We start from the raw sequence: 15,495 nt of genomic DNA on the forward strand, positions 1-15,495 counted from the left end.
TATTATGTGGCGAGGGGACTTTTTTGGGGGTCTAGTCTGTTTGGTGTTCTATAAGCTTCTTGTATCTTCATAGGCATTTCCTTCTTTAAGTTGGGAAAGTTTTCTTCTATGATCTTGTTGAATATATTTTCTGTGCCCTTGAGTTGGTATTCTTCTCCTTCTTCGACCCCTATTATTCTTAGGTTTGGTCTTTTCATGGTGTCCCAAATTTCTTGGACATTTTGGTTCATGACTTTGTTGGCTTTAGTGTTTTCTTTGACTGATGAATGTATTTCTTCTACTGTATCTTCAACGCTAGAGATCCTCTCTTCCATCTCTTGCATTCTGTTGATTATACTTGCATCTGAAGTTCCCAATCGTTTTCTCAGATTTTCTATTTCCAGCATTCCCTCTGTTTGTGTCTTCTTCATTTTTTCTATTTCCTTTTTCAGGTCTTGGACTGTTTCCTTCATTTGTTTCATTGATTTTTCTTGATTTTCTCTCAGTACTTTATTGTTTTCTTCCAGGACTTTATTGATGTCTTCTAATTTGTTTGCCCTTTCCTCTAGTTGTTTACAGCGTTCTTCACATTTTTTTGTCTTTTCCTCTACACAAGCCTCTAGCTTCTTCATGATGTCATTCATAAGACTGTTTTCTTCTGCTTCTTCCAATTTCTGATGTTCAGGTCTAGGTGTTGGAGGAGGGCTAGGGCCTGGTGATGCTGTATTGCTATTCATTTTGTTGTATATGTTTCTGCCTTGACGTCTGCCCATCTCCTTGTGGTTCGTTCTTGGCCTTATCCGCACACTTGGTTCAGACAGACCAGTGTTCCAAAAGGGAAGTCCGGAGCAAGATGGGAGCTGGGGGCCAGCCTCTAAGTCTCAGGAAGAGGCTTGGGGCTCAGGCGGATGGGCGTGGGGGCAGGGCGTGGAGACTGCAGGGTCTGCCAGGGGTCTTGGAGAAGGGGATCCTTCCCGGTGGGGCTAGCAGGGAACCTGCCCGGTGGCCAGAACCTGGGGCCAAGTTGGGCAGGTCTTCCCTGGAGTGGCTGGTGCCCAGGGATGGGGTCTGGATGCCCCAAGAATTTTACAGGTTTGTCTGGGCCCTGCATGATACCATCATCCCATAACTAATAGTGTGGTTAAAAAATAACCTTGATGAAGCACTCTGAAAGTTTATTGTCACAGATTCTGAGCAAGTGTCAGGTGATCTCAGAAATTTACAACTCTGAAGGTACTAAAGTCCAACATAAGCAAGGTCTAAGACTGTGGAAAGTTTCCATCCACTTCTATCAGTTGCTTCCTCTGCAGATCAAAGTTGGATACAAAAGCATGGAAAGGAGGAGCTAACATAATTAACTATCTGTACTCCTTGCTCATTCTCTCTGAGCCATTACATTTCCATATCCTAGTGATCTTCCATGCCATCTCCATTCATCTCTCCACCCTTTATGAACTCAGCGGGTTTGACTGACTTTGTTTAGACCTCCCCTGGGACAAGAGGGAACATGGCCTTGCTCTCCCCTGCTGCACCTGCTAGATCCCTGGGTCCAAGAGGCCCTGGATTGGCACTGTACCTGTAGCCATAGCTGTTGCCTCTCCATTCACCAGAGCATGGCTGGGCAAACCATCTTCACCCCTAGCATAACCTTTTGCTGGAAGGAAATATCCCCTTCTTAGTCTGGAGGTTAGTAATTACTAATCTCTAGGATTGATTGTCTTCTCCTGTAGTTTTCTATCATAGATATCTTTTATGAACTGCCCCTCAGGTTTTCAAGGCTCCCAAGAGTAGTAGTCTAGGAGCTGGCTATCAATTTTTCCTTAGAAACTCTGGCTCAACACAAATCTAGTCACATTTGTCTTTCAATAAGCAAGACTGGCCTCTTTCTCTGTTTTCCCTTTTCCTGTCTCCTCTGGGTTGCTTTCCCACTTTGTGGACACTCTTTCCATGCTAGTCTAAGTCCCTTAGATCTGAGAAAGCCTTTCCTATTATATGAAGATCTTGCCCCTCCAAAGGGCTCAGCAATGTTGGTAAAGCTTCCCAGCAGCCTTGAGGTCCCTGCTGGATCAACCTGTTTCTTATCTCTGTGAACATAATTCTCCCTGGCCCTGTAAAGTGGGTTAAACCCAGCTTCTCATATGCCCAGTTCCCTCACTAGCATCTCTCTCTCTCCTCTGTGGTCCTCCAGCCCCAGAGATTTATAGGGAGCTCTGAAGATAACCAACTGCTCCTAATGGCTCTGATAAAAACCAGTCCATCCGGGACTGATTTCCCTCATGCTGTCTCACACTATGCAGTCGCTGCCTTCAGGAGGCATGGGTAGTTACATTACTCAGTTCTTCTGCCTCCACATCAGTTCTAATTCCAGCACATCAAGTGCTGAGTATTTTCTATGGTCCTAGTTTCTTGCTGGGGACCATTTTTTGTTAAGTTGGATCACAGGTTTTTTTTCTTCTTTTTCTACTAAAGTTCAGACTTGAAGGGCATCTTCTATCGCTCTCACCCCCTCTGCCGTCCTCTCACTTACATAACTTACTTGTCCTATCAGAGGCTAACATGGAGGCTGCTGGCTGCATCTCCCTTTCTTGTTGCAATTCCTCCTTCACACAAACAAGTTCCTGTGTGGTCACTAGCTCAGCCTCAGATGCATTTCTGAATCTACAGAATCCAGGCCTCTGCTTGCTGAAAATCTCTACCTTAATGCATACATCTAAAGACAGCAAAATCTCCTCTTAAGTTCCTTTGACTGATTTCTGAGTATCTCCATATTCTCATGGTAGACTCTACTCATCAGGTAGGCATGCCACCCCATACCACATATATGAAGACTGCCACCCTGCCATTCCTCCCACAGACACTCCTAATCCTGAGTGTTCTCGCTACCTATACCAAGAACCATGCAACTGTCCCCACAGCAAAAAGGCACACTAACATATGCCATACAGGAAAGGTGGAGTGTATCAGAATTTCCTCCACAGATGTTCCTCTTGACAAGCTGCTTCATCTCAGTCGCAGGCCTTGCTACCCATAGCCAGCACCATCCATTCACTCCTTCCTAACTCATCTCTGATTCTGTCAAGGCCCTGTTCAGGTGCCTAGTATGTTGTGACAGACTTTTCCTGAGGAGGTGCAGCACACAAGTCTACTTAACCCAGAGAAGGAGCCCATGACTGACAAAAGTAAGTATATCACCAAAGTCCAACCAATCCATAAGTTTTATTGGGATCACTTACAGGAAGATGGGTAAGTGGTTCATTACAGGAGCGGAAATGACTCAATGTCAGCTGCATCACCAAAGCCCATCCCAGAATGACAGCTCACAAAAGGTGACAATCTGGAGCACATTGCACAGCCTTCAGGCAGCTCAACAGGATAAACAGTGTCCTTTCCAGGTGGCTCAGTTGCTCTAATCTTCTTCCAGGCATTTCTTGCTCTCTTTTTTTTTTTTCAGACTGCTTGGGTATTCTCTGTTATTCCAGGCCACTGAGCTGGTCTCAAGTCTTCTTGCTTTATCTGAGAGTAACTGTCTTTACTGTTTACTATTGAGGGGAAGGAAGGAAGCGAAGGAGGGAGGGAGGGAGGGAGGGAGGGAGGGAGGGAGGGAGGGGGACAGATGAAGCTAGTGAACATGGTCAGTTTCAGGAACTTCCTGAAGCTGTTCTGAGTTGTTGACTTGCTGCTCAAAGAGCTTCCCTGCAGGATGGAATGTTTTAATCTTGGATGAAACTGCTACAGCACAATCCTTATACTTCAATTCGGCCAGAACTCAATGATTTAGGGTAAGAACAAACTCACCCGAAATTGGCCTAAGAAAATTCACTTAATGATGAACAAAGATGCAAAAAAAAAAAATTGCTCATGAAATACTTGCAAATGGAATGCAAGAAAACATCAAAACATCCCAGAGATATAGTGATGGTTCAATATATGCAAGGCAATGAATGTAAAAAGTCAAATAAATGGACTCAAGGACAGAAATTGGTTATCTCAGTTCATGCACCAAAATCTTTTGATAAAATTCAGTGTCCCTTGATGATAGCCTAAGATCCTTGGAATAGAAGGAACATATTTCAATATAGTATCAGCTATACATTACACACCAATATCCAGTACTACACTAAATGGGAAAAACTATTCTTACTAAAATCCAGAACAAAATAAGAATGCCACTTTCTCCACTCTTGTTCACCATTGTACATGAAGTCTAAGCAGTAAGACAATGAAAGAAATGAAAGGGAAACAAATAAATCAAAGTGTCCTTATTTGCACAGGGTGTGATTCTGTATGTGATACCCAAAGACTCCACCAGAAAACTCTTAGGTGTGATCAATAATTTCAGTAGAGCACCAGAACACAAAACTAACATAAAAGGCAGACACGAGGAGTACAGGCTGGGATTTAGTGCAGGAGCTATGGGCAGAAAATCATTAGAGAAGCTGATTGTAGAAGCTGAGGACCAGGGCAGGAAGCAGCATCTGCCTACAAGGAAGGGAACATAGGAACTGCATACTTAAGCATCAAATTTCCATGAAATGACCCTCCCAAGGCTGTATTTGGATTGGGGATGCTCATACATGTCCATCTGTTTCTGGTTTAATACCCAGCCGAGTTCTTTTACAAGGTGGTGGAATGTTAAGAGTACTGCTAGGTATCAAGGGGCCCAGCTTGTCTCCTGCCCTTCCTTTCACACTCTTATCTTTCAAAGGCAAGGTCTCCTACAACTCAATCAGCCTCAAACTTGCTATGTAGCCAAGGCTGAGAACTTCCGATCCTCTTGCTTCCTCCTCCTAACACTTGGACTATGGGCATATATCACCAAACCAAGTATAAGATGCTGGAGATAGAACTCTGTGCTAAACCACTGGGGTGGAAAGAGCCAGGCTTGAATGTTACATCTTTTCTCTTTTCAGTCTCAGAATTAACAATCTCTGCCCCCAAGCATCAAGACATCAGTGTCCCACCAAAAGAGTGACTGAGGATTTTACTAATTAGCAAGGCCCCAAAGTCGAATTTAACCAAGGCTTCTCTTGCACTTGCTACGTAAGCCTTAGAAAGAGCATCACCTCCATGGCATCAGCCCATTACAGAACAGGCAACAGAAAAGAGGCGTTCCCCATCTAACAAACGGGCAGCTTCCATTTCCTTTCCTGTGACTGACACTACACTTCTTCTGCCCTCATACCCATGCTGCTCGCTGTTGCTCACCCTGGGGAACTTGACAGTGTCGTCCGTATTAATCAGGTCCCAAACAACTTGTCAAATACACAAGGACTGAAGGTGGTTTTGACATGACTCAAGAATTTCATGAGCGGGAGGACTTAGTTCTCAGGCTGTGCCCACGTGAGACAGCTGTTAGTCAAAGGAATTGCAGTTAGGCAGGATGTGTCTGCATTGTTGAATTTTGTGAGTACCCTTTCTCTGCTCAGGCAGGCAGCTACAGGATCATTGCTGGTGTGAGGCAGATGTGTCTGTACTCATGTGGCCTTTTGAGTGGCACAGAAAAAAGGCTCCCATCTTGGCCTTCAGTATCGTCACACAAGACACCAGCTGACTTCAGACCACCAGTTGTCTGTGCGACTCATCCCAGTAACTCTTCCGGAGCTGTTCACCGTTTTGAGTAAACAGCATAAATTCAAGGTCTCAAGGCTGTTATCAAGAAATGATTCCCAAAGCCCCAGGGACAAGAGCGCTGTGTGACTAAGGAAGGGGATGATGAGAAAGGTCCTATCTGTCATGTCTAGTCTCCAGTTTGGTATTTCCAGGATCTAAAGAACTGCCCAGACTCTAATGAGTTTGGGGGATCAGGAGGGGTTTCCATGACATAATTTCCTTCACAGGGCCGTATGCACTGAGGAGGTCCATAGCTCTACAGTTCTCTTCTGCAGAAGAGCAAACTCAGGGTTAGGAATGAGCTCAGGTTTCCGTTTATAGTGACACTTCCCATGGCTTGTAACTCGTATTTCAGGCTTTATTCTAGAACATGGGTTCTTTTTGTTTTCCATCTAGACTTCCAGAAGGAAGTCTCTTAAGATCATAGTAAATCTCTCTCCACCCCTCTCTCTCCCTAAGACACTGACTCTAACCAGTTCCACATGTTTCCTCCCAGACAGACAGATGTACATCAGTCATCACACTGAGTCTCTTATCAGTCCATCAGTCATGACACACTGAGTTTCTTATCAGTCTTCTCAAGCATGGTTTCTGACACAGTAGGGAATACTTCTTGGTTCTATGACTGATCTCTGTTACAAAAACACTCTTTTCAATTGTACCACAGACATGTAACAGAACTCGTACAGCGGATCTGAGTGTGGAAGGTTAGCAGCATCCCTGGGAGAAGCACCCTACTAGGTGACAGCAGCACCCCTGTCCCTAGCTCTGACAAACTCATGTCTCCATACATGACCTAAAACTATCTGAGGTAGTGTTTCCCTGGCTGAGAAATAACACCCTAAAGCACTGTATAAGCAGAGCTTCACATTGTGATTTGAAGTAGAGGAGTATGGGCTGTTTCCTCTAGATTCTACTGGACCATTAATACCATCCACAGCTTCCTGAGTGCTAGAATGGCACTCAGATAGGTGGAGTTTGCATTTGTGTGCCTGTTTTTGAAAAGATCACAGGCCTGTCTCCACGCATGGAGATGAAGGGTTTTCAGAGTGTGCCTCTTCTCTGAAGCCCAGATACCTCTGACCCTGCGTGCAGGGGCCACATCTCCTTGGGAATTCATTTGGACATCTGCACATTTTCTGTACATCTTAGTCATTTTGCTCTTTTCTCAGACTCTTTGGAGAGAAAGTACAAAGACACACCAAATATCAAACACCTGTTACCACTGGAAGAAAGAACATCCTCAAGGTGGGTCTTCCCTGTCTCTGCGGTCGACCTGGAAGCTTCAGAGCAGCATAGAGCTGTGCAGACGGAAGCCTCAGGTCCCGAGCACTGAGCAGGAGAAAGGAGTTGGTGCTGCCTCTGCAGGGCAGTACAGACGGGCAGCATGGCAGGACAGGGGTGTTGCTGCATGTGAGACAGGGCTGCCTCTCCCGACCTGTCTTCTCTCTTTTCTAACATTAGAACTGTTCTCATTTGCCATTTCAGTGCTGTATCTCAGACTGAAAAATCATCTTCCCAGAGCCAACAGCCTGAAATGTCTCCTCCTAAAGAGGCACACTAAGGAGTATGAACAGCATCTGGCAGACAAGGTCAGTGCAGAGATCACAAACAGGAGGATTGTGTGTCAGTTACTCAGCCTGTGCCGGGACTGTGCTGTGCTGCACCAATGGAGTCTGTGATTTTAATGGACTGGTTCGTTTGGGGGACGCATAGGCCAGTAACTCAAGAAAGTCAATGGCCAATAGTGATATGGAGGATTCTTACAGATTCAGCCTATGTGTCTGAGAGGATGACTTGAGGACAGACATCTGTGACCTTTCTGCTAAATCTACAGCAAGAGATCTAACCACAGTGAACATTCTCACTAGAACATAAGGTTTTTTCACAGGGTTGAAGCAAGAAGTTTAGATCATATCTGGTACCATCTGTAGTCAATGATCTTCCCAGAGCTCTGAGTACTATCTTGTTGGGAATAGTTAGTTTTAGCTCTTGGAGAAACACGTAGGGCTCAGCAGTGCTCCCTAGCTGGACAAGAACGCGCGCTATAGGCAGCTACACACTAATTTATAGCTGTTTGCCGAGGTAGTCTGTAAGCTGTGTTGTCAGGCAGTAGAGGACTGAATAGCTCTGCATCATACATCTCCAAACCAAGTTTATTACTTGGTATTTTGTGCTGTTTTAAATGTCACTGGAAGTGAGCATCAGAAACAAAATGGAGGCTTTATGTTCAGTTCAGATTCACTAGAGACTGCCGATCAGCGGGTGTAACATTTACTGTCAGCCTTGCCTGGGATACAGAATATACAATGTCGGCAAAGCTACAGAATGGAACTGTGGATGACAGGTTATCAGATACAGACAATGAAGGTGCATCAAGACTTCAGGAAAGAGTAAAGTGCAGGTCTGAGAGATCCTCAGGCCATAAAGTGCTTGTCAGGCAAGCACAAGGACCTGAGCTCCAGGCCCTGAACACAAGTATCAGCAATAATGATGATAATAATGATAAAAATAAAGCAGGAAGGTGGTGCACACTTGTAATCCCAGCACTGGGATGGAAGAGACAGGCTGATCCTTGGTGTATGCTGGCCAGTAAGCATTACCAAGTGGGTAAGTTTCAATACCAATAAAAGACTCTCCCCCCAAAACTGATGTAGTCCACAACAAAAGACTGATAACTGAGCTCCACACTAACATGCATGCACACACACGCACACGCACACATGCAGTGGGGTATTGGAAATATTGAGACTTCACTGGTCCTAAAGACAGCTATATCATAATTCAGTAAGGGTGTGGTAACTGTGCTCCATAGCTCTTGGGGTATGCAGGAGAGCATGGATTATGTGCTAGCAAATCAGACCAGAGCAAAACTACACTTTGGTTCACTTTGGTTCATAACCATGCTGAGACCTTTTTTGAGATATGAACTATAAGCCTAAGTATTTTTCTTTTTCTCTGCAGAAGAAGAAAGAAGAGGAAGTGCACCTCTGGTATGAACTGAAAAAATTTAAACTGTCTAGGAATTTCATCAAGGTGGACTCTGATCCAACTAGGCTGGTGGCAGCTGATGCAGAAAATCCCTGTGAAGAGGTAGACTTCATCACATTATGATCATCCACTAAGACTGAAGTTCCCTATATAGAAAACACCCCAACAATCCACTACTGGTGCATGGTGTAGAAGATGCCTGTGAAGGTGTAACTTGGACTAGGTACAGCACCATTTAAAAAGATGTGGCCCCCAACACACTGGCATCACCCTTTCAGGATGGGCAAGTGTCATTCTAAAGGAGGTGGCCTCCAGCATATCAGCACCAGCCAATCTGGCTATAAAGAGTACCACACTAACAAGGCCAGATAAATATCAAAGAACAATTCTCATGTAGAGGTGGTCCTCATTTCATCTGGGAGCCTGTGAAGTCAGCAATCCACACATTTCCAGATACAGGTAGAGTCAACATGCTTTGGCTGTGAGCCTGTGCACTGGGCAGTCTAAACACTGGCAAAATCAATGGAGGTTCAGGAGAAAAATGTTCAGTTCCATTCAGAAGGGAGAAACAGGCAAGGAGGTGACTAGTTCCAATTAAGCGCAGAACTCTGTCTACTATGGCTTTGCTAGGCTCAGTCTCAGGACTGCAGCTTTTCCAGGCTGCAGATGCACACTGGTCACCATAGAGTTACCTACGGGCTCCCACTGACGTACTCCTACACTTTGCCTGAGAGTAGACGTTCTGTGGAGATCTTCTCTTGAGACAGTCTCTGTGTTGGCACTGAGGCTGGCCACAGCATCTTTTGGAATCTAAGTGAAGTTCCTCTGGGCCAACAGCTCTTAGAGGGATTGGCCTATACGGCTGAGCATTCCCACAACAGGCTTTCTGTAGGTGGGAAGCTCTGCAATACTGGTAGTTTGGCTCCGACAATGTCTCAAAAACACAGACCAGGGAAGCCACTTCTGTGAGTCTCAGTCTGAGACCAGAGATCTGAGGTTCGAGGACAAGTCCACAACCTAGAACCCAGAGCCTAGAGGACTTGGAGTTCCAATGTCTAAAGACAGGGAAGAAGTATGTCTGTTCCAGGAGAGACACAGGGGAAATTTCTTCTTCTCTGCTTGTCTGTCCCATGCAGCTCCAGACTGGCTGCATGCTGTCCACCTATGTTGAAAGTAGACCTTGTCCACAGAGCCCAGGCACCCACATACACACCAGTTTTCTTAGAAATTCCTCATGGCTGCATCCAGAAATAATGCTCCAGTCAGGTTGACACTAAATTCCATGGTCTCAACATCCAGTCAGCTGTGACCAGAGGTTGGAGAAGAATTTATGCCCCCTTTGTGGTACCCTCAGGAAAGAGGGCCTCATGGAGGGCAAATCAATGACTTAGCATTTTTCTCATGTTCCCATTTTACAACTGGAATTTTTAAACTAACATCTTATTGCTTGGAGGAAATATGGTCCTGCCCACGTAGAGGGCATGTGTTCTGTGTACACATCAAAGAAGAAATAAAGGCCATGTCAGCAGTCAGAACATAGAGATGATGAGGCTTATGGTCCTTTCTGAGGCACTTGGAAGTTCAGCCTTTTCACTCACCTTCCTAGAAATCCATAATGGCCATGTATCTAGGATGCAGTAGATTGTAGAAATAGGTTTTCTCAACTTTGCCGCCTGGATAATAAATGAGAAAAATAATTATACGATACCTGAAAGTTCCTTTACAATGAAATAGAATGGGACTAGCCAGGTAAAAGTACAGACGAAATATAGTTTGCACATGCAATGGAATATTCTGGCACATGCTACAGCCCAAATGAAGCTTGGAGACATGATTAGTAATGTAAGCCAGGCAGGAAGGGAAGAATATTACATGGTACCATTTGTATGACGCACCTAGAACTGGCTAATTTGTATAGAGAGCAGAGACTTCAAAATTACCCATGAAAGGACAGACTTCACATCGGCAAAGGTAACAAAGCACTGAATTCTCAAGAACTACAACAACAAACCCTGTTACTAGTAAAGCAGAGATCTGGGAATGTGGAGATGGCTCGGTGTCCAAGAGAACTCACTGTGCAAGCATGAGAAGCAGAGTTCAGATCCCAGCACCTAGGGAACAATCCCAGTGTCCCATGTGCACTTGTGACCCAGCATTGAGCCAGGTGGAGAACAGAAAGGAGGATTGATGAGGCTTACTGACTTCCTAGCTTAGCAGGAAAAAAAAAAAAGGTCTGTGAAGGCTGTTCTTAGTTGTCAACTTGCCTACCTCTGGAATTAACTAAAACCCAGGCAGCTGGGTACAACTATGAGGGGTTTTTCTTAAATCATTTGACATAAGAAGATTCACCCTAAATCCAGATCTTTGGAGGTAGGAAAATTCACCTTAAATCTGAGCTACATCTTCTGGTGGCAGCCTATCTGAAAGACATGGAAGAAGGAAGCCGCAGCTCTTTGCCTGCTTGTTCTCACTGGCAAGTCCATTCCTTCACTGGTAGTAAACCCCCTTTCTTTGGGATTCCAGTGTACACTGAAGCCCAGAGGAGACATCCAGCTTCATGGGCTGAACATCTACTGGATTCTGGGACTTTCCACTGGTAGACACCCATTGTTGTCTGGCTGGACCACAGGCTTACTAATGCAAGGTTCAAGTAGAGGAAGAAAAGACCCTCCTAAGAGGAAGAGGGGAAGAGTCACAACAAAGGACATATGAAGACCTCTTCTAATCTATATATAAGCACATTCAGGCCTCAACATAGACATATACTACTCATACACACATGTACACGCAAGCAAATATGCAAAAACACACACCAATAAAAATTCCTTTTAAAAATGTATCCCACTTACCTTTGCTTTATAGGAGTGCTTCATACATGTCAAATCAATAATCAGTTCAAGCTCCTCATTTTGTTGTCACACGTTTTTAAAAGAAAGATCCAAAGATTCTTCTGGAGTTGCATCACTTCCAAAGTTCTGTCAGAGAGTGAAGAGAAAGCAAGTCCTGTCTTGGACTGCAGAGAAGGCTCAGAGGTGAAGAGCATTTGCTGCTCTTACAAAGGTTGGACCCCCAGTACACACATGGTGCTTTATGACCATCCATAACCCCAGTTCTAGGGTATCTGATGCACTCTTCTGACTTTTGTGAGCATCAACATGTGTGCTGTGCACATGTAAACATGCAGGCAAAACACACAAAATGCAGAATAAAGAAATCTAATGAATAAGAATTTCTTTTTTAAAAAAAGTCCTGTCTTAATTTTCTATTGTCATGACAAACACCATGATGAAGACAACTTGTAAAAGAAACATTTAATTTGGGGCTCACAGTTGTCCACAATCATCAGAGTGTAGAGCATGGCAGCAGGCTGGCAGGCATGTCATTGGGACAGTAGCTGAGAGCTTACCTCTGATTCACAAGCTAGAGGCAGAGAGAGAAAACTAACTGGGAATGACATGGGCTTTTGAGACCTCAAAGACTACCATCGATGATAAGTCTCCTCCTCCTCCTCTTCAAACAGTTCCACCAACTGGGGACCAAGTATATTCAACTATATGAGCCCATGGGGGCATTCTCATCCAATCCACCACAAGTCTTACACCACACTATGCTTTTATTCCAGCCCCATGAGATGAACACACAATGACACAAACAGTGTTGCTGTGTAACAATCTTTGTACACTGTAAATATGTATTACTTTCATTGGTTAATATAAGATCTGACTGGCCAATAGTTGGAAAGGTGGAAGTTAGGTGGGACTTGCGGACAAAAAGAGAGCACAGGAAAGACATTTTATTCCCCACAATTCTAATTTTCTTGAACTTCCAGTAGTAATCACCTTTTTTGGCACAGGAGAATTAACTATTTATATTTCTAGTCTAGCTAAGCCAACACATCCACACACTGAAACACATTATTATAAATTTGGTTTATTCATTATATTAGAGCATTACAGTGATGGATTTTCTTGAAATTATAGGAAAGTAAATCATATTGATCTATGAGTTGCACTTCTGGTTAGTAAATAATATTGCACAGTCACTTTATCATAAGAAGGGCAAATGTAAAGCAATCTGGTTGAGAACTGGCATTCTACATGGGGAAATTTGCATTTCTGAAAGAATTCTGAATTAATTTCCACTTACCTTTCACAAAGGAACTTTGAAATAGCAAAATGAGTCCTAGGCATCCTCTGTCCACTGGACATAGTCTTTCCACCTGTTACATAGAATTGCTGTCAGCCAAATTGCATGTTAGCCTTGTTACCTTCAGTGAATGAAGGTGTCTTTATGATGGGCAGCCAATCCCACACATCATGTGCCTTCTCTCTGCTCTGCCTTTTGCTACTCAACCTTTACACCTCCTAATAACCATTGCTACTTTCCTTCTTCCTGTTTCCTGATCTTGAAAATAGATACAAGGCAACCAAACAGTGTAGTGGTCTCCAAAAATACATAATACTCCAAACCAGGAACAGCCAGAACTTCTGTATACCTGGTAAAACTCAGCCTGGCGTCAAGTACTAAGGAGACCTGAAGGACATATGAGCAGGACTGGGATATGTCAGAGGAAGAAAAGTTCTAAGAGGAGCGGAAGGGTAACAAGGGTTGAGACTGGAGACAAAAGAAAGACAAGTAGTATTTTCTCACATGTGGAACCTTGTGTTTGTGTGTGCATGTACATAGGTTTATGTGCATAAACATCTATACACCTGAACATGTAAGGGTGACAATTTGGGAGAATTAAAATTATGAATGGAAACACTAAGGAGTAATAAACACTAGCTGAAAGAGCCCGCGTTCTATCCTTTCACTACACAGTATCTTCAGTCTTCACACAACTGACACTAATTCAATCAGTAGAAATCTCCAGGTTCTTATAGGGATAGACAACTAGAACTTCAGAGCCACACTAGGAAACACCAAGAAGAGTAAGACTGGAGCTGGTTGCTGTAGATAAATGACAACTCAGCAGGGGTCATTCAGCATGCCTGAAGCATAAAAGTGGGGTCTGAGTGGCAAGAGAGGGCTGTGAGAAGAGGACCCCAGACCATCAGAACCTTGTGTTACATGCTGTTAGTTTTTCGGCTGCGTTGTGTTCTTACCCTGCAAGGAAATGCCACGAAACACAACAGAATCCGCTAACAAGAGTTTTATTAAAGGGACAGAGAGTGAGCAGGCCTGTGGGAAACACGTGTGTGGAGAAGAAGGAAGAAGAAGAAGGAACCGGGAACATGGCGCCGGATTTTAAAGGCTGGGCGTGGACAGATCAGCGTCACTACTACACGCAAGCGCGTAGATCACATGGCCACGTTGCGCGCTTACGTGGCCAGTGGGACGTCATGGATCTTGGTCACGCGAGATGCCCTGACCCGGAAATGGCTATCTGGACCTGGACCTAGCTAGGCGGAAGTATCTGCCAGGCATAGGCAGACACGCCTGACCGTGGGGGCTTGTTGTAAATCTTTCACATGCCACAACGGGTTTGCTTCTTTTACTCTTCAATTTTACCTTGCTGTCTATGTCCTGTCTCCCAATTTCAACTGCATTTCAGTTTTAAATAGCTACATAAAAATATCTGAGGAGTAGACTGGAAAGAAAGGAGAGTAAATAAATGAACCTCTGTAGAACTTGTCTGCAGTTAGATCAGGCAAGTTCTGTGCCAGGACACCAAAGGGCGGGGGGGGGGGGGGGGGGGGGGGGGGGGGGGTAAGCTGGCAGAGTCTAAATATATTCAGGGGATAAAACGAAGGCTTACTAAAGTATGGGAAGAGGGAAAGGGCAGCCTGACCATCCCTGGCTTCCGGTTATTGCTTATTTGTGGAGATAAAAACGAAGGGCCACGAGGGCAGAGCGTCTCCAACTCAGATCTGATCCCTCGCACTGTCAGCGCTTACACAGCCTGAGGACTGTGGAACCCTGTGATCAAGGGGCAAGGCAATCCTGGCAGCGGCGCTCCACAGACTGAGACCTGTCTGGACAAATGAAGTGACCTCTGGGAGGCCGAAGACAGCCAGGATCCGGAGAACAACGAGACCCATGGCTTTGGAGGCAGCAGGAAAAGCTGAGGCCAGAATCAAAGTCCCGAACCTTTTCTGGACATGGTTCCTTCCCCTCTTCCTGAGTGTGGCACGCCCAGCGACGTCCATGAGTCCACCGCAACAACTACAGCCATGATGCCCCTGGCTCATGTGTGCGGCCCACTCAACACGGGGCAGTCCTAACCGCCAGAACAACAACCTCCCTGCACAGGACGCCAGGGAACTCAGAACACCAACCGACCAACGCAGGCCTAGTAGCGAGCCTCGCCAGTGCGCATGCGCAGCGGCCTGCCGCCCTGATGACATCACGGGTCTGTGAAATGCAAGATTTGTCAGCAGGCCTTTGGCCCCACAGCACACTCTGTAGCTTGAGGCCTGCAGCTCAGCTAGGTTTGGTAGTGCACTGTGCCCAGAGGTAGCTCCAGTCACTTTAAACAGGGGACAAAGGTTCAATCCCCCTCCCACCCTGCTGCAGACACCTGTGCATTCCTTAGGACATTGTCAATCATCGTCAATTTTGTATATTGTTCATAAGTATTTATTTCACACGTGTATCCTCTATCTGTTCAAAAGCAATATATCACACTGTATACAACATTTTCCCAATCTATGTACATACATACTTATATCCATTCTAGTTTTAAAGGCCACAGAACATTTCTCTGAATATAATCAACATACATAAAAGTACCGTAGTTTAACTGTCCAATATTGGCATACCTTTGCCTATTTTGGAGGTTTCTATTTGTTTTGGTTGCAACTTTGATCTTAGGGTACAGAAAGTACTGCAGTGTGAACAGCATTTTAAGTCTGGACCGTGTCTGAATTCCTAGACGTGGAATTGCTGGAGTGAAAGAAACACGCACTAACGTTT

The 15,495-nt window shown here is 44.8% G+C and overlaps 1 long non-coding RNA gene across 1 annotated transcript; it reads right to left on the bottom strand.

Annotated features, from left to right (window-relative positions):
• Window positions 1–7,849: 7,849 nt before the first annotated feature.
• LOC128099869 (uncharacterized) lies at window positions 7,850–14,861 on the bottom strand. The gene is made up of 4 exons (XR_008214584.1): window positions 14,671–14,861; window positions 12,727–12,799; window positions 11,430–11,555; window positions 7,850–10,253 (listed from the first exon to the last, which is right to left on the bottom strand). It is a non-coding gene; the product is annotated as an uncharacterized LOC128099869 (long non-coding RNA).
• Between the last annotated feature and the right edge of the window lie 634 nt (window positions 14,862–15,495).

Source organism: Peromyscus californicus, unplaced genomic scaffold (assembly GCF_007827085.1).
Source record: "Peromyscus californicus insignis strain IS unplaced genomic scaffold, ASM782708v3 Scaffold_6__1_contigs__length_162567912, whole genome shotgun sequence".
NCBI classification, from domain to species: Eukaryota; Metazoa; Chordata; class Mammalia; order Rodentia; family Cricetidae; genus Peromyscus; species Peromyscus californicus.